This window comes from Macaca mulatta, chromosome 2, assembly GCF_049350105.2.
Source record: "Macaca mulatta isolate MMU2019108-1 chromosome 2, T2T-MMU8v2.0, whole genome shotgun sequence".
In the NCBI taxonomy this organism is placed as follows: Eukaryota; Metazoa; Chordata; class Mammalia; order Primates; family Cercopithecidae; genus Macaca; species Macaca mulatta.
Genome location: NC_133407.1, coordinates 158,397,790 through 158,424,649, shown reverse-complemented (window position 1 = coordinate 158,424,649; position 26,860 = coordinate 158,397,790). Strand labels below are relative to the sequence as shown.

General features: G+C 42.8%; 1 protein-coding gene and 1 long non-coding RNA gene across 27 annotated transcripts in view; both read right to left on the bottom strand.

The window, feature by feature from the left end:
* The window catches only part of ZNF148 (zinc finger protein 148), a 142,086-nt gene extending 122,968 nt beyond the window's left edge, over positions 1 to 19,118 (bottom strand). For 7 of the 26 annotated variants that reach the window (XM_077993753.1, XM_028844546.2, XM_077993762.1 and 4 more), the window contains exon 1: positions 18,841 to 19,093. The gene's annotated coding sequence lies outside the window, so the exon portion shown is untranslated. Of the gene's footprint in view, positions 1 to 1,804; positions 1,927 to 10,131; positions 10,246 to 16,789; positions 16,893 to 17,966; positions 18,449 to 18,840 lie in introns of those variants that run through there. The other 19 variants (XM_077993755.1, XM_015130048.3, XM_077993764.1 and 16 more) reach the window with 17 other exon arrangements.
* A 68-nt stretch (positions 19,119 to 19,186) lies between these two features.
* Positions 19,187 to 23,782, bottom strand: LOC144339374 (uncharacterized). Its single transcript, XR_013414351.1, has 2 exons — positions 23,406 to 23,782; positions 19,187 to 23,268 (listed from the first exon to the last, which is right to left on the bottom strand). It is a non-coding gene; the product is annotated as an uncharacterized LOC144339374 (long non-coding RNA).
* Positions 23,783 to 26,860: the final 3,078 nt, after the last annotated feature.

Here is a 26,860-nt window from a genome sequence, read left to right as displayed (position 1 = left end):
ATACCTGTATCATGCTAACAATACTGAAAATCTGCCCAGAAACAAGCACAGAGAAACCCAGGACTCGCTCCTGCACCCAAAGGACAACTGCAAACATATTTTTAGATTTATTAAATCTAAAAATCTGAATAGGATTTTATTTATAGCAACATTTTAACATCCTTGAAATTTCCAAACTGAGTGGTGCCTTTACCACTGCCCTCTATAAAATTAAGAAACGCTCTTTTTTAATCACACCATGCCTAATTTTGCAAAATTCTTCATGTAAACTCAACAAATCACAATCATTATGTAAAACAAAAAGCTGTTTTGAATTCAAGCTGTTGGAAAGAGCTTCAACTTTTGCATTTCCAACTCTAGCTTTCAGTCTACTGCACAAGTAGTTCTTTCCTGGCATCATAAAAGGTGTTTCACAAAGTCTGGAGAGCAAAAGTTTGCCCCCCAGCCCAATTCTGGAAAGGCCTTAGGATTGCTCTTATCACTAGACAGGCAGGGGTTTTAAATATAAGGATACAGGTGTACATTTTTTGCTCTTAATACCCAGTAAAAAGCTGTCTAGTAAAGCAAGTTACCTGCTGAACTTTTCACAGACATGAAACTGTAAACACAATGCAGTTCAACAGAAGATTTATAAAAGAGGAGTAAGAGGAAAACCGGGTGTCCATTATCAGCCTTCGGCTGCCCCCCCCATCCCCACTATCTGGCGTACACTTGTTAGTGGCTGCAGAGAAGCCACTCACAGAGTTTCCCATCCCGCTGAGGGAAGGAGCCCTGACTGCGCCAGCGGGGCAGACCCAGCAGGCGCGGTGTCTGGGAGGTCTGGCCGCCGCAGACGTCCCCGTCCCCGCCCCCGCCGAGGCCCCAAGTGCGCCACCTTCTCCGCGCCCCTCCGCCTCCTCTCTGCAGATGGGCGCACGCGCACAAATACACGCACGCATGCACGTACACACAAAAGGAAGTCATGGAAGGTGCTGCTCCCTGCACACGGGCACACTCGCGCAGGGCACACTCGCGCGGGACACACAAACACACCCCAAAAGGACGCGTGCAGGGTTCACCAGACGGTGGGCAAAGCCCGTCCTTCCCGCCCCAGGGCCTGCTTACTTCAGGGAGCGCCCACTCGCCCATCCACGGGCCCAGAGCGCACAGACCCAGCTGGGCGGCAGCCCACCCGCCACCACGCAGCTCCACGCCGCTGCTCCACAGCCGCCAAGCGCACAGCCAGCACAGTCCCGCCCGCGAAGCTGGCCCAATAGGGCCCGGGTTGCAAAAGCCCAGGGAATATCAGGGCTCCCTACTTCCAAGTTTCTTTAATAAAAATATTACATTTAATGATGCTTGTCAATATCCTCACCCCTACAAACCATGGCCTGTTTAAATCCCTTTCCTTAAAGAACCAGTTATCAATAGTATCCAACAAAGCACCACAGAACACAGCTTTGTATTATCACACAGCCTGACAGTAAGAAATCTTTCAGTAGACTCTGCCTTAATCCTTCCTCTTACTCTCTAACTTTTCCACACCGTAATTTATTCATTTTAGTTTTTCCTTGCCTTGCTGTTTTGTATTGTTCCCAAAAGAAATCTTCTGTAAACCATCTTTCCATTTTACTTTTCTAATACTTGTAGTAACAAGCTTCATAAATCAACAGGCGCGGGAACTCACGCCTGTAATCCCAGGACTTTGGGAGGCTGAGGTGAGTGGATCACTTGAAGTCAGGAGTTCGAGACCAGCCTATCCAAAATGATGAAACCTCATCTTTACTACAAATACAAAAAATTAGCCGGGTGTGGTGGTGGGTACCTGTAATACCAGTTATTCAGGAGGCTGAGGCAGGAGAATCACTTGAACCCAAAAGGCAAAGGTTGCAGTGAGGCATGATCTCCTCACTGCACTCCACTCTGGGCAACAGAGCAAGATGCCATCTCAAAAAAGAAAAAGAAAAAGAAAAGCTTCATAAATCACTTCCATTATATCTCCCACTTAGCTATTCAAAATCTCTCCACAACTTTTATAATTTTTATCAGCTCCTACCAAATCGATTCATAAATAACTTTCTCAAACACTGCATTTTTATTGTCTGTTCTCATTTCTTCGAAGCTAACACTCTCCAACTTACACAAATTTGCCCCAAACTACCATCAAAGTTTGTGCATCTATTCCAGAAGCCCCCACAGTTACAGAAAAATCTATTTCCTAGGCCTGTCCCCAAAACCTTGAAAACGATCTTTCCAAATATTCTGTAACAATTCATTTAAATCATTCATAACTCAAAACTAGTTGGACTAGTAGTCCCACTTCCCTTAAGACTAATTATATAATCTAATCAAATAAATTCTAATATTATATGTATCTACATATACAGGTGTGTACATATGACAAGCACAAATATACAGGGGCCTGCAGAACACCAAGCGTGCACTTCATTCTAATCTCTTGGATACTGGCTCTTCTCAATTTTACAGGGAAACTTCTCCATGCCACCCCAGATGTTCAAAGGTCAAACCCCTGTATTGTGAAGACATTTATCTATGTTGAATTAATATAGTTATCATTTAAAACACACTTCTCTCCATGTCTACTATAATCCTTCCCATCACCTTCTTTAAGATACTCATCATTTGCCTAACCCACACAATCCACCCAAATATTCAGAATATGCTCTCCCTCAACAAGGTCCAGTATGAGGCATGTCCTAAAAACAACTCTAGACTGAATGAGGCAGGGCTGCTACATGATGGTACAGCCAAGTTTCATGAGTTGAGCAAAGTGAGAACCCTGGGCCCTCTTCAGGCCTTCAACACTCTGAGTCTCCAGAGATCTTTCATTATTATATTTGGTGGCTAAACAGATGTAGAAGTTAAGGCAGGAAGAAAGTGATGAAAGCCCAGGGCTAAATCCTGGAACTAATCCTGAAGCAAAGCTACACTAGGATGGAACACCAATACTACATATTTTGTGCCTTGTCATATTTTTCTTACTGCCATTTCATGTTTCTACATTAAACATGCGCTCTCTCTCTCTGAACCATGAACATCAAAAACTCTGATAGGGGCCATGCACAGTGGCTTATGTCTATAATCCCAGCACTTCAGGATTATTAAAGTTATTATAGACAAAAAAGAAAGTAGAGTCCACTTTAGTTCCCTTAGGACATCTCATTCTTACCATGTGCTCCATTCTTCCACATTTTACCCGAATCTCTATACCTATGCAAGTTTTTGCCAACAGAAAACATGATGTGGATTTGAAGCACACAAATAGAGATCTCAAGGTCTCTATCATTGACAATATTTTTTTAAAAGCTGGCATGACATACTGCCACCTTTTTATCATGGGTGGCATAGACTGTTCTTATTTGCACAGAGAAAGAATAGGTTCCTGACATCAGTTATTTCCTGCTCACTTCAGGGAGCGCCCACCTGCCTGCCCTGCCATGGGCCAAGAGCACACGGACCCAGGCGGGCGGCAGCCCACCCGCCACCACGCAGCTCCACGCCGCTGCTCCACCAGCTGCTGAATGCACCGCCAGCACAGTCCCGCTCGTGCAGCTGGCACAATTGGACCTGGGCTGCAAAAGCCCAGGGAATATGAGGGTTCCCTAGTTCCCAGTTTAATAAAAATATTACACTTAATGATGCTTGTCAATATCCTCACCCCTACAAACCATGGCCTGTTTAAACCCCTTTCCATATGTTCTCTCCATATTTTCTCTGCTGCAAGCTACTCCCTCCTCTCTTATGCCTACAACTTCAACCTTCTCATTCATTTCCAGTCCATCTATTTACTAGATCCTATCAGCTTGTCCATGTTCTACTGTCACCCAACAATAGAACATCTTTTGTCTTTTACCTTCATCTTTTCTCTTTTTTTAGAAAGGGTCTCACTCTGTTGCCCAGACTGAGTGCAGTGTTTCAATCATGGCTCATTGAAGCCTTGATTTTCAGGGCTCAAGTGATTCTCCCACCTCAGCCTCCTGAGTAACTGCAACTACAGGTGTGCACCACCATACCCAGCTAATTTTTTATTTTTATGTAGAGACAGGGTTTCCCTATGTTGCCCAGGCTGGTCTTGAACTCCTGAGTTCAAGTGATCTTCCTGCTCCTGCCTCCCAAATCGCTGGGATTACAGGTGTGAGCCATCACATTCGGCTTACTTTATCTTTAATACACCTCCACCTCATCTTTTGTTTCCAATGTCTCATTTCTAACCCACAAATATCTTTCAGCTAAATTCATACAAGTATATTACAAATGAATGGTTATGATTTTGCAAGTATTATTTATTTTATAAACAAATTGTTGGGAGGCCAAGGAGGGAAGATCACTTGAGACCAGAAGTTTAAGACCAGCCTGGGCAACACAGGAAGACCACATCTCTTTAAAAAAAATAAATAAATAAAAATTTAAAAATTATATATATAAAAGAAAAGTCGGATATGGTGGTACACATACGTAATCCCAACTACTCAGGAGGCTGAGGCAGGAGAATTGCTTCAGCCCAGGAGGCAAGGCTGCAGTGAGCCATGACTGGACCACTGCACTCTAGCCTGGGTAACAGAGAAGACCCTGTCTCAAAAAGAAAAAAAAAATAAGAGAACTGGTAAATGTAACAAATCTAGCTATTTTTCTCAATTCTCATGGCTCAACGATTCCAATCACTATCAACTCTTGCCCAATTATTGTGACCATCTGTCTCATCTTACCTGGCTTTTTCTGGACAATCTGCTTCTCTCATGACTAGCTATATCATTCTCCTACTCCTTCAGCTTGATAAAAAATGACTTGCTGCTTCTTGCTCCCCAGGGCCACTCCCTGTTATCCTATCACTAAAAAATCGCTTGGGAGTCACATTACTCACTAAAACCATTCCTTCTGAAACATCTACCAACTTCCAGAATATCCTCCTATTTTCCCTACCCAATGACTTCAATTCTACTTGGTCCCAAATTCAGACATTATTCTCAATGATTTCAACAAAGATGCTGAAGAACTTTCTACACCCTGACCTTCAAAAACTCCTAAAACTTTCATCTGCACTTCAGCTAGCCACAAAGAAACTGAAAACAGAGTCATCAATTGAAAAGTGCTAGGCCAGGTGTGGTGGCCTGTAATCCCAACACTTTGGGAGGCCAAAGCAGGTGGATCACTTGAGGTCAGGAGTTCAACACCAGCCTGGGCAACATGGTGAAACCCTGTCTCCATTAAAAATACAGAAAATTAGCCGGACATGGTGGCTCATGCCTGTAATCCCAGCTACTAGGGAGGCTGAGGCAGGAGAATCACTTGAACCCGGGAGGCAGATGCTGCAGTGAGCTGATGCCGCTGTACTGCAGCCTGGGTGACAGAGTGAGACCCTGTCTGAAAGAAAAAAAAATTTACAATCCACTAGGATTATAACTTCAGAGACCACTCCCCTTTTCTTTATCCACAACCACTTTATATTCTAGTTGTAGACCTGCTCTTTACCTCCACTTGGCTGTATTGTCTCCCTATATAACTTAAACCTATCCAACAGTCATTTTAACACTGTCCTCTCCAGAATATCATGACCTTCCATTATTCTCACTATGCATCTCCCCAGTGATAGACAATCCTCACCATCTGTTTCCTCCACACCCACGCACTGGGTGTTAAGCACCACCAGAAAGCTATGAAATCTTCCACAACACATTTATTCTAAATACAACTCTCCATCTCATTGACTAATCCAAATCATTTTCATATTTAAATCCCTAATCCCATCAAATACTCAAACCCTTCTATAAAACTCCCTCAAATCACACCTTCTCCACCTGTAATCAAATCCTCTTCACAGTTTCTAAAATGTTATATCTCCACCCATCTGTTACTTCTTGCCTCCAGTTTTAGAATAAGAGTTGTTGTTCTTCCTTCTCAAACTAAACTTCTTTATTCAATTCCTGTATTTATTGCTTCCATATTCTTCCAACCCACTCAGTAAATCCCCATGCACTCTGGTCTCTGAATTGCTCTTTTTGAGACGGGCTCTCACTCTGTCACCCAGGCTGGAGTGCAGTGGTGCGATACCAGCTCACTGCAACCTCCACCTCCCAGGCTCAAGTGATCCTCCCACCTCAGCCCCCCAAGTAGCTGGGACTACAAGCGCAAGCCACCACACCCAGCAAAGTTTATTATGTTTTGTAGAGACGAGGTTTCATCATGTTGCCCAGGATGGTCTCAAACTCCTGAGCTCAAGCAATATGCCCACCTCAGCCTCCCAAAGTGCTGAAATAACAGGTATGAGCCACTATGCTCAGCCAGTCCTTACCCTCTTTTTGGCAATGACACTTGAGCTATCCACCTTGCTTTATGTCACTGTAGCGCATGATTCTACTCTGATGTCTCTGGTTGTTTCTTCTATCTGAAATCACTGCTGCTCTTCCTAGTCCAAATTGTGGATATCTTCCCAAGTTCTGACCTGGAGCCCCCTATAATTCTTAGCTACTAAGGGTCTCATCCCTCACCACTGTTTCTACATTTTCATTCTTCATATGGCTATCTTCCCCCAGCTACCCAAAATAATCTTTAAACCATCACCCTCTCCTACAATCCAATTTACTCCCGAGGAATTAGAATACATAATAATTTCTTTTTAACTAGAATTGGAATATATAATGATTTCTTTTTAACTAGATTCTTCAACTATTACTTCAATTAACACTTCAATTATCAGTCCAAATAATTTCATAACCGTCAGTGCCCTAACTCAATCCAGAATTAGTAGCTGCAATTATCAACTCTATGTATGTATTCCCAACTCTATATTGGACTTCTTTTCTTAGCTCCAATCCAGTACTGATGCCTCATACACAGGTCAATGTGTCTTAAAACCCCAAAACAGTTCTGCTAAGTGATCTAATAATTTCTACTAATGGCACCATCAATCTCAGTCACCCCGATTAAAAGCCCTAGAGCTTTTCTTCAGTTTTCTTTTTTCTCTGCTGTTTCCCAAAAGCCTATCTGCCATCAAACCTTCCCATTCTTTCTTTGAGGTATTTCTTATATCTATCCCTCTCCTTTTATTCCCACTATGACGGCCCAACTTACATCCTCAATACTTCACTTTGGGTTTGTTTTTGTTTTTGTTTTTGTTTTTCTTTTGAGACAGGGTCTCCTTCTGTCAACCAGGCTGGAGTGTAGATTTCGGCTTACTGAAACCTCTGCCTCCTGGGTTCAAGCGATTCTCCTGCCTCAGCCTCCCATGCAGCTGGAACTACAGGTATGTAACACCACGCCCGGCTAATTTTTTTTTATCTTTGTAGAGATAAGGTTTCGCCATGTTGCCCAGGTTGGTCTCAAACTCCTGAGCTCAAGCAATCTGCCCTCCTCAGCCTCCCAAAATGCTGAGATTACAGGCGTGAGCCACGGTGTCCAGCCTACTTCACACTTTTTCCTAACTTTGTCTCCCAGCCACCAGGTTCTCTTCATTACAAAAAAAGAAAGGTCACTAGATTAGTATTCTTAAATATTCTCTTACTTACCCATTCAAAAATCAACAACAGTTCTCCACTGCATACTGACTTAAGTTAAAACTCCTCAGACTTCAGCCGGGAATGGTGGCTCATGCCTGTAATCCCAGCATTCTGTGAGACCGAGGTGGGCAGATCACTTGAGGTGAGGAGTTTGAGACCAGCCTGGTCAATACGGCAAAACCCTGTCTCTACTAAAAATGCAAACATTAGCTGGGCGTGGGGTCACGTGCCTGTAATCCTGGCTACTCAGGAGGCTGAGGCAGCAGAATTGCTTGAACCCAGAAGGCGGAGGTTGCAGTGAGCAGACATCGCACCACTCCAGCCTGGGTGACAGAGTGAGACTCTGCCTCCAAAAAAAAAAAAAAAATCCTCAGACTTCAAAAAACTTGAAACCATCCAATAATCATGGAATAGATAAATCTACTGTGGTATATTCATATGATGGAATATCACACAGCAATGAAAAAGAATAAACAACTGCCTAACATAACATGGATAAAACTCACAGACATGCTCCTTGAGAAAAAGAAACTAGACACAGAAATTGGGTTCCACTTATACAAAATTCAAAAACACACAACACTACTCTGGTATGACAAAAGTCAGAATAATAGTTATTTTTGGTTGGATGAGATATCAGCTTGGAAATGGCACATGAGGCATCCTTCTGGAAGTTGGAAATGTCCTGTATATTGAACTGGGTGGTGGCTACATAAATTTATACCTAAGTACCCTTAAGATTGGAGCACTTTACTGTATGTATCTCAATAAATTTTCAAAATCCAAGTTAGCCTGAATTTTGAGATAGTCTGCCTACTTTCCAGTTTTATTTCCCTCCATTCCTCAACATGAACCCTAAATTATAGCTAATCTAGACCACCAACCCCTAAACATACCCTGAACTCTGCTCACTGTCACTCATATCACTCCTTCTTCTAGGAAGGCCAACCCTCACCATTTTGCCTATTATCTTATTTATCCCTCAAGGTCTAAGCTATACCACTAATTTCTCCACAAAGCCAACCCTGAACAAACCTGCCATAGTACTTGTGTCATAGATGGATGTGTATATTTTGTCCCTGGATAAATTCCTGAAGCACACAGACTGTGTCATATATAAACATGCATCCTTCACACTCCCTACCATAGAACCTTGCACACAGTAAATATAAAAATATTCCCTGAATGAATTAATTCTGGCAGTCCATCAAAGTATCCTTCAGTCTTACCCTCCTTCTCATATCCACCCATCACTGCTTCTACTCACAATTCATCCCATAGTTCACATATTTAGTTTCTGTCATTCAACAAATAATTGAGCACCTACTACATGAAAGAAACTGAAACTATACTCTAATGTACTCCACTAAACTACCCAAAAATATAACCCAATTTCAGCTGCTGCCATTTGAATATCTCTACAACTCTAAATTTCCAGTCAGCCAGGCATGGTGGCTCACACCTGTAATTCCAACACTTCCGAAAGCCAAGGGAGGGGATCACTGGAGCCCAAGAATTTGAGATCAGCCCAGGCAACATGGTGAGACCACATCCCTACAAAAAATATTAAAAATTAGCCAGGCGTGGTGGCACATGCCTGTGGTCCCAGGTACTCAGAAGGCTGAGGCAAGAGGATCACTTGAGCCCATGAGGTAGAGGCTGCAGTGAGCTGCCGTGTTCACATAACTGCACTCCAGCCTGGGCAACAGATCAAGAGCCTGATGTTCGTTCATTCATTAATAATAAATAAATAAATAGTGCATTTCTAGTCATCTTCCCCTCTTCCCTACCTCCAATTGCATTCCACTCCCATATTCTAATCTTACTGCTATCAAACTAATTCAAGCCCTTCTTAATTTCTCCAGTAGCCACCTAACTGGGCTTTTTTTTCCTAACTGGTCTTTTCACATACAATCTTACTCTACCACCACATTACCCACAATCTATCCAGTAAGGTATAGCTACAGCCAGGTGAAGCTATCTAATATACAGTCCTTGGCTCAATTCTCTACTCAGAAAAGTTCAACAGTTATACACTAATGATGTATGCTAACATACTTTAATCCTATGTTAACATACTTTAATTCTCACATCCTCACCATAACCCTTGCCAGGAAAGTATGATTATCAATTTGATGAGAAAATGGAAACTCAGAAAGGAAATAATTCTCCATAATCATACAGTGGGTAAACAGAAGAGCCAAGACTAAACCCCAGCTTCTGTTTGCTTACCAAGCACAACACTACATCATATCAAATACAAACTACTTAGCTTAGCTTTCAAGGCCATCCATTTTCAACCCACCCCCAACTGACTCTCCTACCTTGTATTATACCTTATTCATGAACTCTATGTGTTCCAAACTATAGATTGTGATCAATTATTTTGTCAGTCATGAAATCAGTTGAATGAGGAACAATCAGCTTTTTTTTTCTTCCCCCTTGGCCAGCTTTTTTTCTTTTTAGTCAAACAAAATAGACAACATCCAACTGCATCTACCATTGTAAGGACAGTTACTGTATTATGAAACTTTTTGTTTTACCCACACAAAAACATTCACACATGCATAAATTAGATGGAAATGTGACATGTATTTCTTACTACAGGTCATAGTTTAAAAATTTAAACCTAACTTACCATTCCCCACATCTCCTGGGCTTCTCACCTCCACAGCTTTGCTTATGCTAATCTCTCAGGCAGGAATGCTCTCTTTCAGTAATCTTTGCAAATCAAAATCCTATCAATCCAAAACTTAAAAAAAAAAAAAAAAAAAAGAATCTTATCAATCCCTTCAAAGACTAGCTAAAATTCCACTTTTATGCCATTAAAATGATGTCTCAGGTTTTCTCCTAATCAAATGCATTTTCTGTCTTTTAAATTCAGTAATATTTGGTATATTTGTGACTCATAGATATATTTGTGATTACAGTACAGGTATTTGTGCACAAGCCCAGCTGCCCTACCAGAATATAAATCCCAAAGGATTTATTCCTGACAGCAAAGCATTATATGCTTTTGCATATAACAAATGTGCATTATCTATTAAAGAAAACTCATTCCATTATTTTCTGAAACCCCCAGTTACAAATCAACATAATTTAATAGATTCTACTATATTCCAACCTTCTGTTGACTCTTATCCTTCAAATAGCCTTACTATCTTCCTCCTCAGAACAGCCTTCTCAAATAATCCTCTTTACCTTCCATCTTCTCATGCTTTCCTCCAAACATAGCTTGTCATATTTCAGTAATCTTTTCCTTCCTTCAGAATCACCCTTTCTATCAGATACCACTTTTCCTTCCCCATCTGCTCATCTTCTACCTTATTCCTAGTTCTCTAACATCCATACACATTGATCTATATTCTTTAAACAGATTTTTCTTTTCTTCACCATCTCTTTAACCAGACTTCTTGAATTATCTCAATTCACTGCTAGTGCGTATAGTCTGGCAGCCCCATTAAGTCCTTTGTAGAAAAAGGCAAGTTATGAATAAATGAAAAAGAAACATAAAACATATAGACAATTCAGATCTAAATTATTTCAAATATCTCATTCATTCATTCATTCATTCATTCATTCATTCATTCATTCAACAAGCTTGTGTCTACTGGACACATGCCCTCAATTCTGTCTATTCTATTCCGTAATTCAGAAAGCAGCTTTCAGAAAAGCATGCAGGAAAATGCCAGGATAACAGGGCCAAGTTGACTCATGCTCTTCTCTCATGAAGGCCAAGTAATTTGTGGTGTACAGGCTCATAAAAGAACAACTAAAAGTTACACTATACAAAGATGGAAAACAGACCCCACAGTTGTTTCAGGGGGCTCAACATCTACCAAACAAATGTGAATCTGAAAGGAACAAACCAGTAGGAGTAGCTAAAACGAAACAGGCAGAAAGCATTCAGACAAAAATAGATCCAGACTCTAGGTTCACTTTAGGGCTGCAAGAGAAATTTGGAGTCATTTAGTTCCTCTCTGAGATCCCTAAGGAATCTTTTCAAATATCAAGCTAAAGTATGGTTCACTTAAATCATTTCACCAAACCTTAGCCAATGTTCATTTCTCCCTTCCCTGAACTCCTACAGCACTTACTGTCTGTAAAACTCATTTGTGAACTTAAACTATCTTGCTCAAGGTAATAAAATTATTAACAAATATCCTCAGAATTTATTTCATCTGAGAAAAATGAATTTTTTAAAAAGAATTTATTTACATATTCAAATCAGTATGGTCCTCTTTAAAATAAGTTACTTTGGAAGGCTACCACTTACTCATTTATTCACTCCATCCATCCAACCAGCTGATGCACTCAACCAACATTTATGTAGTGCCTAACTAACTACATGTGAAGCTATCACCCCTGTTCAAAATATTCCCAACTTCCTCCTTGGGAGTGTTTTCAAAATCAGCTAATAAGTCAACCAAGAAAATTATTCCCATTCCTGTGATTAACTGAATTTAAGGCAAAACTATTCTTTATTCACTCTATTTGAAATTGACTAACCTTCAGCATTTCTAAAAATCAAAATTTCAAAGTAAAAAGTTCCGTCATCAATGAGACCATTCAGAATAAGATTATACCATGTATTATTTAAAAGTGTGCCCCTTGGCCTGGGGCGGCAACTCATGCCTGAAATCGCAGCACTTTGAGAGGCCAAGGTGGGTGGATCACTTGAGGCCAGGAGTTGGACACCAGTCTGGTCAACATGGTGAAATCCCATCTCTACTAAAAAATACAAAAAATTGCCAGGAGTGGTAGTGCATGCCTGTAGTCCCAGCTACTCGGAGACTGAGGCAGGAGAATCGCTTGAACCTGGAAGGCAGAGCTTGCAGTGAGCCAAGATGGCGCCACTGCACTCCAGCCTGGGTGACAGAAAGGCTCCATCTCAAAAAACAAACAAACAACAAAAGTGTGCCTCTTGGGCTGGGTGCAGTGCCTCACACCTGTAATCCCAGTGCTTTGGGAGGCTAAGGCGGGTGGATCACCTGAGGCCAGGAGTTCAAGACCAGCCTGGCCAACATGGTGAAACCGTGTCTCTACTAAAAATACAAAAATTAGCCAGGAGTGGTGGTGTGTGCCTCTAGTCCCAACTAGTTGGTAGGCTGAGGCACGAGAACCAGCTGAACTCAGGAGATGGAGGTTGCAGTGAGCCAAGATCGCGCCACTGGACTCCAGCCTGAGTAATAGTGAGATCCTGCCTCAAAAAAAAAAAAAAGCCATAGAAGCCTGGAAACATTTTAGTGTCATTTTAACAGATTTCCAGATTTCCCACACTAAAACTCTCCAGAAGACAAAGAATATTGCAATCTCAGGAAAAAAAAAAAAAAAAAAAAGGTGTGCCTCTCAAAGGGATTATGACCTCCTAGCGGACAGGGACCATGTTTCTCTTACCTTTATAGACCCCTTCCCCCAACAGCACACAATAGGTACTCAATAAATAGGGAAATTGTATAGAACTGTACTCAGAAGTTAATTCAGGAAAGGCGTTCTAAAAACATTCTGAACACTGCTACTGAAAATGACCACCAAAATATAAAAATTCTTATCCAGAGATATAATTTTGATATTTGTTTTTAAAAATCAACTTTCTGAAATCTTGTACCATTACTGAATTATTTCACAACTGTCTTTCTCTCTCAAAAGAATGTAAATACTACTTTGGGAGGCCAAGGTAGGATGATCACCTGAAGTCAGGAGTTCAAGACCAGCCTGGCCAACATGGTGAAATCCCACCTCTACCAAAAATACAAAAATTAGCCAGGCATGGTGGCACGCTCCTGTAATCTCGGCTACTTGGGAGGCTGAGGCAGGAGAATTGTTTGAACCCAGGAGGCAGAGGCTGCAGTGAGCTGAGATCACACCACTGCTCCCCAGGCTGGGCAACAGAGCAAGACCCCATCTCAAAAACAAAAAAATTGTGAATACTATAACTTCCTTGAGAGAAGAAGCTTATGTTATTTTTACTCTTCTAAAAAAGAATTAAATCAGACAGTCCTAAAACAGTCATTTATGTCTGAGGTATAAAAAAGTCTAAATTATACCAGCACCCTGCTACAGACCAGATTTTACTCCAGATTAAACTAGCCTCAAATTTAGAAGAGACCCCCCGGTCCCACCTCTTCGAAGTTGTTACAGAACTGTTGCAATTCCATTCTAATCCATTCCATCTTCTTCCCTTAAATCTAAAGGTCCTCTCCAGTCAGATATCCCTTTTGTCCTGTACGCTGTCAAACACACACACACACAATTTTGTCTACAATACCCGCGCAGTACTCAGCAATTTCATACAATCCCACTATTATCGCTAACAGTGAACACTACTTTCTATCAGTCATTCAACAGGTATTTATTAAGCACTTAAGAATCAACCTGCTGTGAGTTTCCCTAGAGACTATAGGAAGTCTCTGCTCTAGAACAGGTTACAATGTACCATTTGCAAAACAAAGAGAATAACTGTCACAAATACAAAATTTAGCAATACATAAACTACTTGTGAATACTGTTGCCACTGAAAGTAAGGAAAACTCTCAAGAGGTGCCATTACTTAGACTCCCAAAAAGAAGTGGAGCAATATTTATTCTCCGAATATCCACCACAGTGATTTGCACCTCATACACAAATTTCAAAAACACGAATAATTTATGACTCTATCCTAACATATGAGATCGAGCCCAGTATAGTTTCTTCCTACCACATTCCCAACATATTAGTGACTTAAACATGCTAATTTCCTTAAAATTGACAAAAATTTTAGTCTCATCACCATAAGGTAAACCTCCTTCACATTAACTATATCCAAATCCCCTTAAAATTCTTTACCTTTTCTTCAGCCTCCTCAAAATGTATCACCATCTCCATCAAACCCTGTTCCTCTTCCTCATCCTCCTCTTACCACATTTCCCCATCTCTCCCTACCACATCCCCCAAAAAATACATGTCCATGCCAATCCATCCCCCGCTAAAAATAAAAACGTAAGAATTGTGGCCGGGCACTGTGGCTCACGCCTGTAATCCTAGCACTTTGGGAGGCTGAGGCAAGCAGATCGCTTGAGCCCAAGAATCAACCTGCTGTGAGTTTCCCTAGAGACTAGAGGAAGTCTCTGCTCTAGAGCTCAAGACCAGTCTGGGCAACACGACGAAACCCCGTCTCTATAAAAAATACAAAAAAATTAGCCGAGAGTGGAGGCACACACCTGTATTCCCAGCTACTTGTGGGGCTGAGGTAAGAGGATTGCTTGAGCCCAGGTGGAGGCTGCAGTGAGCTGAGATCACGCCACTGCACTTCAACCTGGGTGACAAAGTGAGACCCTGTCTCAAAAAAAAAAAAAAGGGGGGGGGGCAGGGCGAAGTGGTTCATGCCTGTAATCCCAACATTTTGGGAGGCCAAGGCAGGCAGATTATGAGGTCAGGAGATCAAGACCATCTAAGGTGAAACCCTGTCTCTACTAAAAAGACAAAAAATTAGCCAGGTGTGGTGATGGGCACCTGTAGTCCCAGCTATTCAGGAGGCTGAGGCAGGAGAATTGCTTGAACCCAGGAGGCGGAGGTTGCAGTGAGCCGAGATTGCACCACTGCACTCCAGCCTGAGTGACAGCAAGACTCTCTCTCAAAAAAAAAAAATGCCATAGAAGCCTAGAAATAACATTCAAGGGTCATTTTAATGCATTTCCAGATTTCCCACACTAAAACTCTCCAGAAGACTGTCAAAGAATACTGCAATCTGCTAATTCCAAGATGAACAACTATCATTGTCAAGCAACTCCTCTTCATCTCTAACAAGCAAATCTTATGCTGCAAAGATGGTTCCTACAACATGGTCTTTCTCATAGGTCCATCCAAACTTCCCTTTATCATCTCATCCAGCATTTTTAGTATAATTGTCAATGTTCCTTCTACTTCAGGAGAGCCGTATCTAGGCTAAATCCCTATAATATAATGGGGAAGTCAAGAGATACAGCCTAAGATTGTTGGACTCTAAAATCAAGGTTTAAGCATATTATTTAAAAATATAAACACATCGAATAAAGTAACTAAAATAACCATCAAAGGTCAGAAAGGAGGAGAAAGGGGATAATGTCAATGACACATTTGTAGACATCTTCTGATTCCCTGATAATGTCATTTTGATAAATCAAGAAATATTATATGCCTATTACTTGGAGACATGGAAAAAAGCATGGTAAGAAATACAAATTAATGCTTAGAAGTAGTGGCCTCAGTAAAGTGGAACTGCAATAGACAGGTGAGACAGGGGCTGTTTTTCATTATAAGTTCCCTCAGAAAAATTTGATAATAAAAGGGTAGAGGCTGGGCACGGTGGCTCACGCCTGTAATCCCAGCACTTTGGGAGGCTGAGGCGAGTGGATCACCTGAGGTCAGGAGTTCGAGACCAGCCTCACCAACATGGAGAAACTCCATCTCTATTAAAAATACAAAATTAGCCAGGGGTGGTGACAGGCACCTTTAGTCCCAGCTACTTGGGAGGTTGAGGCAGAAGAATTGCTTGAACCCGGGAGGTGGAGGTTGCAGTGAGCCGAGATCACGCCACTGTACTCCAGTCTAGGCAACAAGAGTGAAACTCCGTCTCAAAAAATATAGTTTTTTTAAAAATTTTAAAGGGTAAAAGACAATAATGACATATTTAAGGGCATTCTGCTTACAAAAATTAAAAGAACAGATAATCTACAGCGCTGGTGAGAGAAAAGGGAAGGAAGACTAGCCCTCTCATGCCATGATGACAATACAATTGAGTACAGCATACTATGTTTAAAAAAAACAAAAAAAGCCCTAGAAAGGCATGGTGGGTCACACCTGTAATCCCAGCACTTTGAGAGGCCAAGGTGGGAGGAACACTTGAGGCCAAGAGTTCGACATCAGCCTGGCCAACATGGCGAAACCCCATCTCTACTAAAAATACAAAAATTAGCTGGACATGGTGGTGCACGCCTGTAATCCCAGCTACTCGGGAGGCTGAGGCAGGGGAATCGCTTTAATCCAAGAAGCAGAAGTTGCAGTGAGCTGAGATCACGCCACTGCACCCCAGCCTGGGTGACAGAGCGAGACTCAGGGGTTGGGTGGGGGGGGGGGTAGGGGGGCAAGTCCTTTAAAAGAATGAGTAGCCAAGCCACTGTGTCACACCTGTAACCATAGCACCTTGGGAGACCTAGACAAAAGGACTGCTTGAGGCCAGGAGTTGGAGCCTAGCCCGGGCAACATAGGGGGACCTCATCTCTACAAAAGAACTAAACAATTATCGGGGCATGGTGATGCATGCCTATAGTTCTACCTACTCAAGAGGCTGAGGTAGGAAGATCCCTTGAGCCCAGGAGGTCAAGGCTGCAGTGAGGTATGATCCAAGCCACCGCACTCCAGCTTAGGGGACAAAGTGAAACCCTGTCTCAAAAAAAAAAAAAAAAAAAAAAAAAAGAATGAGTAAATCTGGCCGGGCACGGTGGCTCACGCCTGTAATCCCAGCATTTTGGGAGGCCGAGGCGGGCGGATCACCTGAGGTCAGGAGTTTGAGACCCTCACCATGTTGGCCAGGCTGGTCTCAAACTCCTGACCTCAGGTGATCCACTCGCCTCGGCCTCCCAAAGTGCTGGGATTACAGGCGTGAGCCACTGCGCCCGGCCGTATATATAGTTTTTTCTTAATAAAAGGTGAATAATACTCAGGTAGTTTTTAAGAGTATGGTTCTAGCCCAGAGTTCCCGCTTGGAAATCTGGGCTAGTGTGAGCTCAGCAAATCCAGAGACAGCTTGGTTCATTTCCTGATATAGAGATGCTAATCCTCCCTCCAACCTGGCTCTAGAGTCATCCAGTCTCCTAGGTTCCCCTAGACCTTATGATAACTAGTCCTGACCTCCTTGCAACCTAAAACCAAAACAGATATTCTAGATCCTCCATTCTGCAGGCCCACACTTTGCTGGCTGATATGTTTTCTTCAATACCACTATGCCTCAATGAGAGTATTCTCTTCACTGGAGAACTCCCTCACAGTTCACATCAGGAACTGTGAATGGCAGAAGATCTCCCACCAGCCACAGATTTATGGAACCAATCCAGCCAACTAAACTAATTTGAGCTACAAATGAAGTATCCAAAGAAGAGCCACCAAGCATGTGTATGTATTCCCCCCACCATTAATTATAATCTTGTGTACTGCAATCCAGGCTGAATAGCACCAATTTTCCTGGACCAGATAAACTGGGCAGTGAAGAAAACCACCAAGTCAATTAATTTTAATTGCCAGGATAGTATTTACCCAACCTCCGTTAAGTGTTAATACTTCAAATTTTCTAAAATCGAAGCTCCATGGCCTAAGGAATCCCCACAGGCCCGGCCCTTTCTCAAGGTCTGCTTCAGAGGTTCTCATATTCATTGGTGCACGTCTAAAATGTCACAGACCAAACTACAGACTAAAATCTAATTCTCAGTGACCCCAACCACAGCCCAGACCCACACTTACCAGATGTCATCTACTGAAGAGCCCACACAGGTTCGGAACTAGGCCATCCCGGCCCATCTGGAATAACTCTTCAGTCCTTAGGCCAATATTTATTAATTATACTACATCTGTCTATTCTATTATGCATTCCCTGCATCTTCTCTACTATTTAGCACTCCCTCTTGCTTCAAACGCGATCCTTTCTATTCACAGGAACTCCTATCTCCTTCTTTCCTTCCCTGAGAAACGCTTCAGTTATTTCCATAATGAAATACCTAACGTATCTGCACAATGAACACCCCCCAGAATCCTCAAGACTCCTCCACAGCCACCTCCCCGCATTCCTCCACCTCTCCGGCATCTTTCCTCCGGCCCCTCTCCCTGTTCGCACTCCCACTACGTTTCCTGCAAGCATTCCCTTTTCTCCAACCCCTGCCCTTCCCTTCTCCCAAAGAGCACACGCCGGCAGCAACAGTGACTGAGGCCTGCGGTGCATAAAGCACTGCACCAGGCACGGTGGACAGAGCCCTGGTGTCTCCCCAGCCTTTTCACACCCACACCCAGCACCCTCTGTCCTCCCCGTGCAAACATCCCACCTCCTCCCCTACCTCTGACACCCGCCTCCAGCCTCGGAGGCCGCCTTCTCGCCTCCGCCACCCCCGTCATTATCCCTCCTCAACCCCCCAACCCACCCTCCGCGCCCTGCTTCCTCACGTCCCCCGGCCAGCCCCAGCGTTTCCCTCGGCCTCGGCCGGCCCCCTGGCCACCCCCAGCCTCGCCACGGCTCGCTCCCCCCGGGGTCAGGCCGTTACCGCCGCGCGCTCCCCCCGCGCGCCGCCCCCTCCCCCTCCCCCGCCCTCCCCCGGGCCCGGGCCTGCCAGGCCGAGCGCTTTACCGCGGGCGGGCGCCGAGTCGCGCGGTCACCGACTGCAGGCGGCGGCAGCTCCAACCTTTCTAGGGGCCTTGAGAGGAGGGGAAGGGGGGAGGGGGGAGAACTTTTGCTGTGGCAGCTTCGGCAACAGCTCCCACCCCTGCGCCTTTCTCCTCTTCCTCCCCCTCCTCCTCCTCCTCCTCTTCCTCCTTCTCTTCCTCCTCCCAGAGCAGTAGAGACGCAGACATGCCGCAGCTAGAGCGCCGCCGCGGTCGCCGCCACTGCCGGCCCGGTGCATTGTGGGAAGCCCCGCACACGGGAAGCGCTCCGCGGCGCCCGCCCTCGTCTGGCGCAGAGACCTGGCTGGGAAGACACAGCGTGGCTTCGATTCCGGCGCCTGCGTGTCACCAGCCCAGGGTGGCCGTGGAAGCTGGACCCGAGCTGCAGGCCCACCAGGCTGGGCCCGGGAAGAAAGCGGTTTGAAAAAGATCGGAACTGAGGAACTGTCTTAGAGCGGGGGACTCCCTGCTCCTTCAGCCTTAACCAATGCCCAGCGTTCAGAGAAGTGGAGGACTCGGGGATTCGGGAGCTTTTCAGGCCTGGGGAAATGGAAGGGTCGGGGACCTAGATGAAAGGTTATTTGCCAGAAATATCTTGGCTTTTTCACTTATTCTCTCTTAACTAGTCCTCCACCGCCACCTCCAGTGGTTGGCCTCTACCACCTTCAAATGCCACCTTTTCCGGCAGACGTAGCCCTGCGTCCTTGAAACTGGCAAACCCTATTAGTGTCCGCAAGCTAAGATGCAGGGTGTGGGCATAGAGACGGATCAAGAGATCCGGCCCTGGACCCTCTTGGGCAGAACTTTGCCCTTCTCATTTCACCTGAAGCCCAAACTTTGTATGGCAAAGACTTGGTAATGATCTCTATAGAGCTAGGATTACACAGTTGTCTCATCCTTTGGGGGCCCTTGAGCCAAATTGTGACCTCCTTAATGGTGCCTTCATCAACTAACATTAGGCGCCCTGAGGTGCTTGTGCATACTGCCATCGTTTACAATTATTCATCTTTGTGTACCCACCTTAGCACAAGGTCAGCCATATAACATAGAAGATGCTCAGTGAATGTTGAGTAATTGTGAGCATCTGGAACTTGCAGTTGGGATAAAACGCCTTCATTGCGGTTTCTTCATAATAATCTGAAGATTCCATTTAGCACTCCTCTGCGGTACTTAAACGTAACCTTTGAGGGGAGAGGGAAAAGAAAAGGCATGAAAATATCTATAGAGCCATTTCTGGTGTCCTCCTTCCCTTTTCCACACCCACCTTCCCACCCCTTGCCAACTAAATGTTCATTTGAATAGTGCTTTTTGGCAAAACTCCAAACTCCTGCATTATGCACTTGTGATGACACTGAATTAGATTAGTGTCTGCAAGGTTAATGTTCCCTCAGGCATTAACCTTAGTAAATTGTGATGCCTGTTTAGAAATAGATAAGGCCCAGAGGTTCAGCTTAATTTAGACACAGGTAACTAAGAGAAAGAGTAAACCACAGCTCTACAATCTCTCTGTGTGCTTTTCCCATTAAAAAATACAAATTTTAATAAGATGACTGCGCATATTCTGAATGTTAATTGCAACAAAACAGTGATACAAGTTAGAGCCAAGGGACAGTTATCTGGAGGACAGCCTTCTGGCAACTTCTAGCACCTGCAATGGCATCAAATTCAGATGTCATAATAAAAAACACCTCTGGCAGCAAGGAACCCGACTCAGTATTAGGCAGTGGGAAAACTAATAACTGGTTTGCTCTTAGGAATAGATCTAGGTCTCTGCTCAGCAGCCTAACGAAGAAGCAATAGAGAAACAGCTGTCTAAAATGGGCAGAATAAAGAGCACTACAGGGATAGTAACAGCAGAAGCAATGGTGAGAAGCAAGTTTAGGTCCTTTATAAGTTAAACTGGAGAAACTTCTCAGCTTCAGGTTGGCTTTCCATGCTCCTCTTGCTCATTTCCCTAAACACCACCCATGGGTACTCAGCCTACTTACTTTTCCTTTTTTTTTTTAACTTTTTATTTTGAAATAATTATAGCCTCACAAGAAGTTGCAAAAACAGTCCAGAGTCCCGTGCTTCCCCCAATGGTGACATCTTATAAAGCTCTAGTAAAACATCAAAACCAGTGTCAACCTAAATAACAGAGAGGCTTTCTAAAAGAAAATGTTTATTTGGGAATAGAGCATTGCAATGAAAATATGCATCTCATAGTTAACTGTCTGCATAGACAAAGGTGTTTAAAGGAAAAAATGGAAAGGATTACATAATTGTTTTGAAATAATTATCCTTGACTATAAAGATCAATAACAAGGGTGACGCCAGTCCGAGGTTGGACAGGCATTTGCTGGGCAGATGTCCTTGCAGAAGTATTTTTTGTGTAAGGTTGTGATGGCCTTTGTGCAAGGTTGTGGTTTTTGCAGTCTTTTTTGATAGTTTTTGTTATCAAGCATACAAATGTAAGAACCCTGTCTTTTGTAGCCTTCCCTAGCTCTATTTGTCAGGGTTTCTTAACATTAGTGACTCCATTTTGATTGTGACAACTTTCACACCAGGAAACCGACAACAGTACATTACTGTTTACTAGACTACAGAATGTATTATTTGCCATTTTCTTAACCTGTGTTCTGTTTAGTGTGTGTGTGTGTGTGTGTGTGTACTTCAGTGCAACTTTGCCTCATTTACACATCCTTGTAACCACTCCTATAATCAAGACATAGAACTGTTCCATCACCACAAAATAACTCCCTCATACTACCTTTTTGTATTCACAAATCCCCCTCCCTACTGCAACTGCTCTCCCAACTCCATGCCTGTCCTCTAGTAACCACTAATCTATTCTCCATCTCTGTATTTTCATCATTTCAAAAATGTTATGTAAGTGGAATCATATAGCATGTAAACTTTTGAGATTGATGTTTTAACCTAAACATAAGGGTCCACAGCTCAAGCAAATCTAAAGGGCACAGCCACTTGCAGCTGATGGTTTCCAAGTGGGAATGTGATATTTAGGAAATCAAGAGAAGTCAGGAATCTGAGTTTTGGGGTGAAATCTCCCAAATATTAAATGTTGACAACTCATTGCATTTTTTTTTTTAAGAACACAAAAGTATGTCAGACAAAACAGGCCTGTGGGCCAGTTTAAGCCCATAGCCCACAATATATCTTCCCTGATGTTACCTAACCCACAGAGGCTGGAACCACTGTTCTGACGAGTGAGATTCTCAGGGGCTCTAAGGCCTCTTTCCTCTTTTCTGGCTCTGGAATTAGGTCTGAGGCTTGGTCTTTGCACTCCTTCCAGGAGAAGAATGTGCTTCCATCTGTTTCCTGCAAAGACTTCACCAGGTCTTCATACCCTCCTCTAGTAACATCTTTGCTTCCTTTTTTCTAATATTCTCAGACTCAGGACTAGATGGAAGTTCTGTCTTCTGTATCCTTGTGGCTCCCTACAGCACTAGCCATTTGTCAAAGCTGGTTCTACCTTAAGGATAAACTTGTCCTTTTCTTTGCAAAGCTCTAAATTCATAGCTTTGCTACAGTTTAGGCCTGCCTCTACTGCATCATTCCTACTGTACCCAGAAAAACATGGCTTTTCCTATTCCTAAAGGAGTTCTTTTCCCGGGACGTTTCCCCCTGAGTTCCTGCTTCAGATATGCTTCAGGCCTGGGGAAATGGAAGGTTTGGGGACCTAGGTGAAAGGTTATTTGCCAGAAATTTCTTAGCTTTTTTGTTTATTCTCTCTTACCTAGCCCTCCGCTGGAGCGCAAAGGGCATCCCAGATCACTGATATATTGTAAAATTAATGAATAGCCTACTGTCTCCTACTTAGGATATAGAGTGTAGGTAGTTTCTTGAGTTTGAGACAACAAACCCTGCACCTCTTAGAAGCATGTAAAGAAGGTACTAGGTTGCACTAAAGTTCATCAGCTGTGAGATAACTATGGTTTAGAGGAGCACAAGGGAAGACACCACCGAGATGCCAAGATACACAAGAATGAGTGAAAATGAGGTCTTGGGCCAGGATGATATTAGTGGGTAAGGAAAAAATAAAATAATATAAGGATGGTATCTACTAGTGCCTAGAGGTTAGTCTGTTGATTAAGTCCACAGATTCTGCAGCTGAAGTCAAGTGAAGTCAGGGTTTGAATCCTGACTACCACTTACTGGCTTTGCAATCTTAGTTACTTAACCTCTCTGTGCTATCAAGTGCCCCATCTAGCAAATGGAACTAAGAATAATACCTTCTTTTTAGGGATATTATGGCTATTAAATATTAATAACATGGAGTAGCTTAGTGTTTATTTATTTTAGAGACAGGGTCTCTGTTGCCCAGCCTAGAAGGCAGTGGTACAATCATGGTTCACTGCGGCCTCAAACTCCCAGGCTCAAGCGATCCTCCCACCTCAGCCTCCTGAGTACCTGGGACTGCAAGTGTGCACCACCATGCCTGGCTGGTTTTTGTATTTTTTGCAGCAATAGAATCTGGCAGTATTGTCCTAGGCTGATGTTGAACCCCTGGCCTCAAAGTGAGCCTCCCACCGCGGCCTCCCTAAATACTGGGATTACAGGCATGAACCACCACACCTGGCAATGTAAAGCAGAACAATAACTGACACATAGTTAAATGTTCTATGTGGTGTTGATATTGTAGTTGCTATTATTACTATTTAAAATAACCTAAAGGTAATATGAAGCAAATTTCCTAAACATAAAATTCAATAGAGAAAAGACATTAGTTTCTACAAGTGGATTGGGGTGAGGAAAAGAATAGAAACTATACAAAGACAAAAAAAAAAAGTGATGAGAGAAATGATTTAGATGGGAAAATAACTCAGAATGTTTACCATGGGGAATAAAAAGGGTATACAATAGGTAGATGACACTAGGAAAAAAATTAACCTGCAAAAAAAAAAAACTGCCATTATTCAGATATTTTATTTCTGAGCATAATCTTTGCCTGAACAATTTTATAAGGCTGATGGGCTGATGACATTGGTCTATTGTAAGGATGCTTGCTACTTTCTATCCAGCCAACACCAGTGAATCAAGTGCCTACCTCTTCTTTCCCAAAGTTTAACCAGAATGAAGACAAGTTAACTATTCATGTATTAAAGCTGTGGGTTTTCATAAGAGAGAAATAATGACAATTTGTATCATCCCAAAGTGTTACAGAGATCTCACAATTTGCTTATTGCCAAGATGGTGCAATATAATGCAGAAATGATTTTTTTCTTTCTTGTTTTTACTGTCTTAATATGATTGGAATTAAACAGCATGTGAGAGTTCTGGACTCATCAAAGTATGTCAAAACTACCCTGTTATATGTAGCAATTCAACACAGAGAAAGAGGGTTCATTTTCCCTCCATTACTATCTTTTAACTTGCCAATATTTGGCTTAAATATTTATTTAAAACCCACATGCCAAGTGCTACAAATGGCACCACAAAAGGGGTAAAACAGATACAGGGTTGCACTGAAGCCCATCAGCTGTGCAATAACTATGGTTTGGAGGACACAGGAAGATATGGAGAAAAGGTCAAAACAGGCAGAGACACAATAATTAAGCATTGGGGTTAACGCTGTTTTACCTTTTCTTTCCTACTTGATTTTTCACGAAGGCAACCATTTTACGCTTCCTGAAGAAAAGTATGTGGCTATGTAAGAACCCAGTGTTAGGGTTCAAAGAAGATTAAGACATGTTCTAAGTTCATGAGAAGCTGTAAACTAATGGAGGAAGCCGGGCACAGTGGCTCAAGCCTGTAATCACAGCACCTTGGGAGGTGGGAGGATCGCTTGAGCCCAGGAGCCGGAGGCCGGCCTGGGCAACATAGTGAGACTCCATCTCTACAAAAAATCAAAAAATTAGCTGGGCATGGTGGCACCTGTAGTCCCAGCTATTTGGGAGGCTGAAGTGGGAGGATCACTTGGGCCTGGAAGGTTGAGGCTGCAGTGAGCTATGATCACACCATTGCACTCCAGCCTGGGCATACAGAGTGAGACACTGTCTTAAGAAAAATTTTTAAAATGAAATAAAATAAATAATGGAGGAGGCAGATAAAAGGTGAGACAATTTCAGCATTATGTGCTGTGATCACATAGAAGGATATCAGGGGTGCTTTGGGTTCCCACACTGATGTAGCCTACAGATTGGTGTATCTTTCTGATACCAAAATAATACTTTTCCACCAGGTTTATACATCTAAAAATCTACACATGAAATTCTTTACAAAGATCAAACATTATGCAGGACTTTCACATTGAAAGAAGCATTTATCTCCTGATCATTAAAAAAGTGTAAGCTTTGAGGCAAGTCCTTTCCAACACACACACATCTTGTAATGATTGCAGAATAATCTCCACCCTCCATGAACAAAATATAAGCAAGTAAGGTTGAAGAGCAATGCAAGTTGAAAATCAGGTGAAAATGATATGCAGCAGTGGTAGTGAATGATATGACAGTGATAAAATAGATAACTTTCTGGTGGGAGGAGACCATTTTACCTTTTCTTTCACTAGTTGATATTTCCTAAAGGTAACCATTTTGCACTTTCTCAAAGAAAATTAGGCAGCTACATAAGCTTCATTTTTCCCTTATAATAAAAAGGGGGTGGTTGTAGGGTGGGGCATATGAGACAGCGCATAAAATAGCTGATTTGGGGTTTCGTTTTGTTTGTAAGAAAATAAGTTGCACTGTCACTGTTAGTCATTAACCATCTAGCCTCAGGGCACACATAATCTAAGTCTGCCTGTGCCCACCCCTAAACTTCCTGTACAGAGGACACCCAAATAACTGATATCCCAAGGGAGAGCCCCAAGTAGGCAAAGACTGTTCATATTTGGGGCATTTTGTTTAAAAAGCCAGGGAAGTGTGCAGTATATTGAGAAAGTTTCCATCTTTTTTTAAAATTTTTTTTAATTAATTTATTTTTTTAAGACAGAGTTTCTCTCTTGTTGCCCAGGCTGGAATGCAATGGCGCTATCCCGGCTCACTGCAACCTTCACCTCCCAGGTTCAAGCAATTCTCCTGCCTCAACCTCCCGAGTAGCTGGGATTACAGGCATGTGCCACCATGCCTGGCTGATTTTGTATTTTTTGATAGAGATGGGGTTTCTCCATGGTGGTCAGGCTGGTCTCGAACTCCTGACCTCAGGTGATCCTCCCTCCTCGGCCTCCTAAAGTGCTGGGATTACAGGTGTGAGCCACCACACCCAGCCTCTTAATGTTTTGCTGTTAACAAGATTAACGTTAATTAATCCTGGAAGCTCCATTTATCCAAAATACTACATTCCCCAAAATGCCAGATAGGAGAGCTATTATAGAAAAGAAAAATAAAGTATTTGAATACAAATTAATTGCCATAAAACCTTTATTATATATACCTATGGCACAGACTGTTGTAAGAAACAGTGTTACCATCAGTCTTTAAAAATCACATAAGTTGTGTTCTAGAACCTCGGAAAAGGAAGATAATGGTATCAAAATCTGAATACATAGTAACAATAAATATATTGAAAGCATACACAAAGTATGGGTTTAATGTTAATTCAGATGTTTAATGTTTACTTTATAGCTACTACACGTTAAGAGAAACAAGAACAGATATAATCCCCAGTGGGCTGTGATTTTTCCTACAGACTTTGTCTTCTGTCATAGCAGGCTTGTTTTTGGAGGAACCAAAAGTCTCTTACGCCACAGATACATATTTTGATCTCATTTCTGACTTCTTTCCTGGCAGAAAGGAGAGAATAATATCACAAAGGCAAAGACATTGGAACTTGAGATCACCTCTTGAATAATTTTTTTTAAAAGATAACATGGCCAGGTGGAGTGGCTCACACCTGTAGTCCCAGCACTTCAGGAGGCCAAGGCAGGAGCATCACTTGAGCCCAGGAGTTCAAGATTAGCCTGGGCAACATAGGGAGACCCCCAACTCTACAATAAATACAAAAAATTAGCCGGGTGTGGTGGTGCATGCCTGTGGTCCCAGCTACTT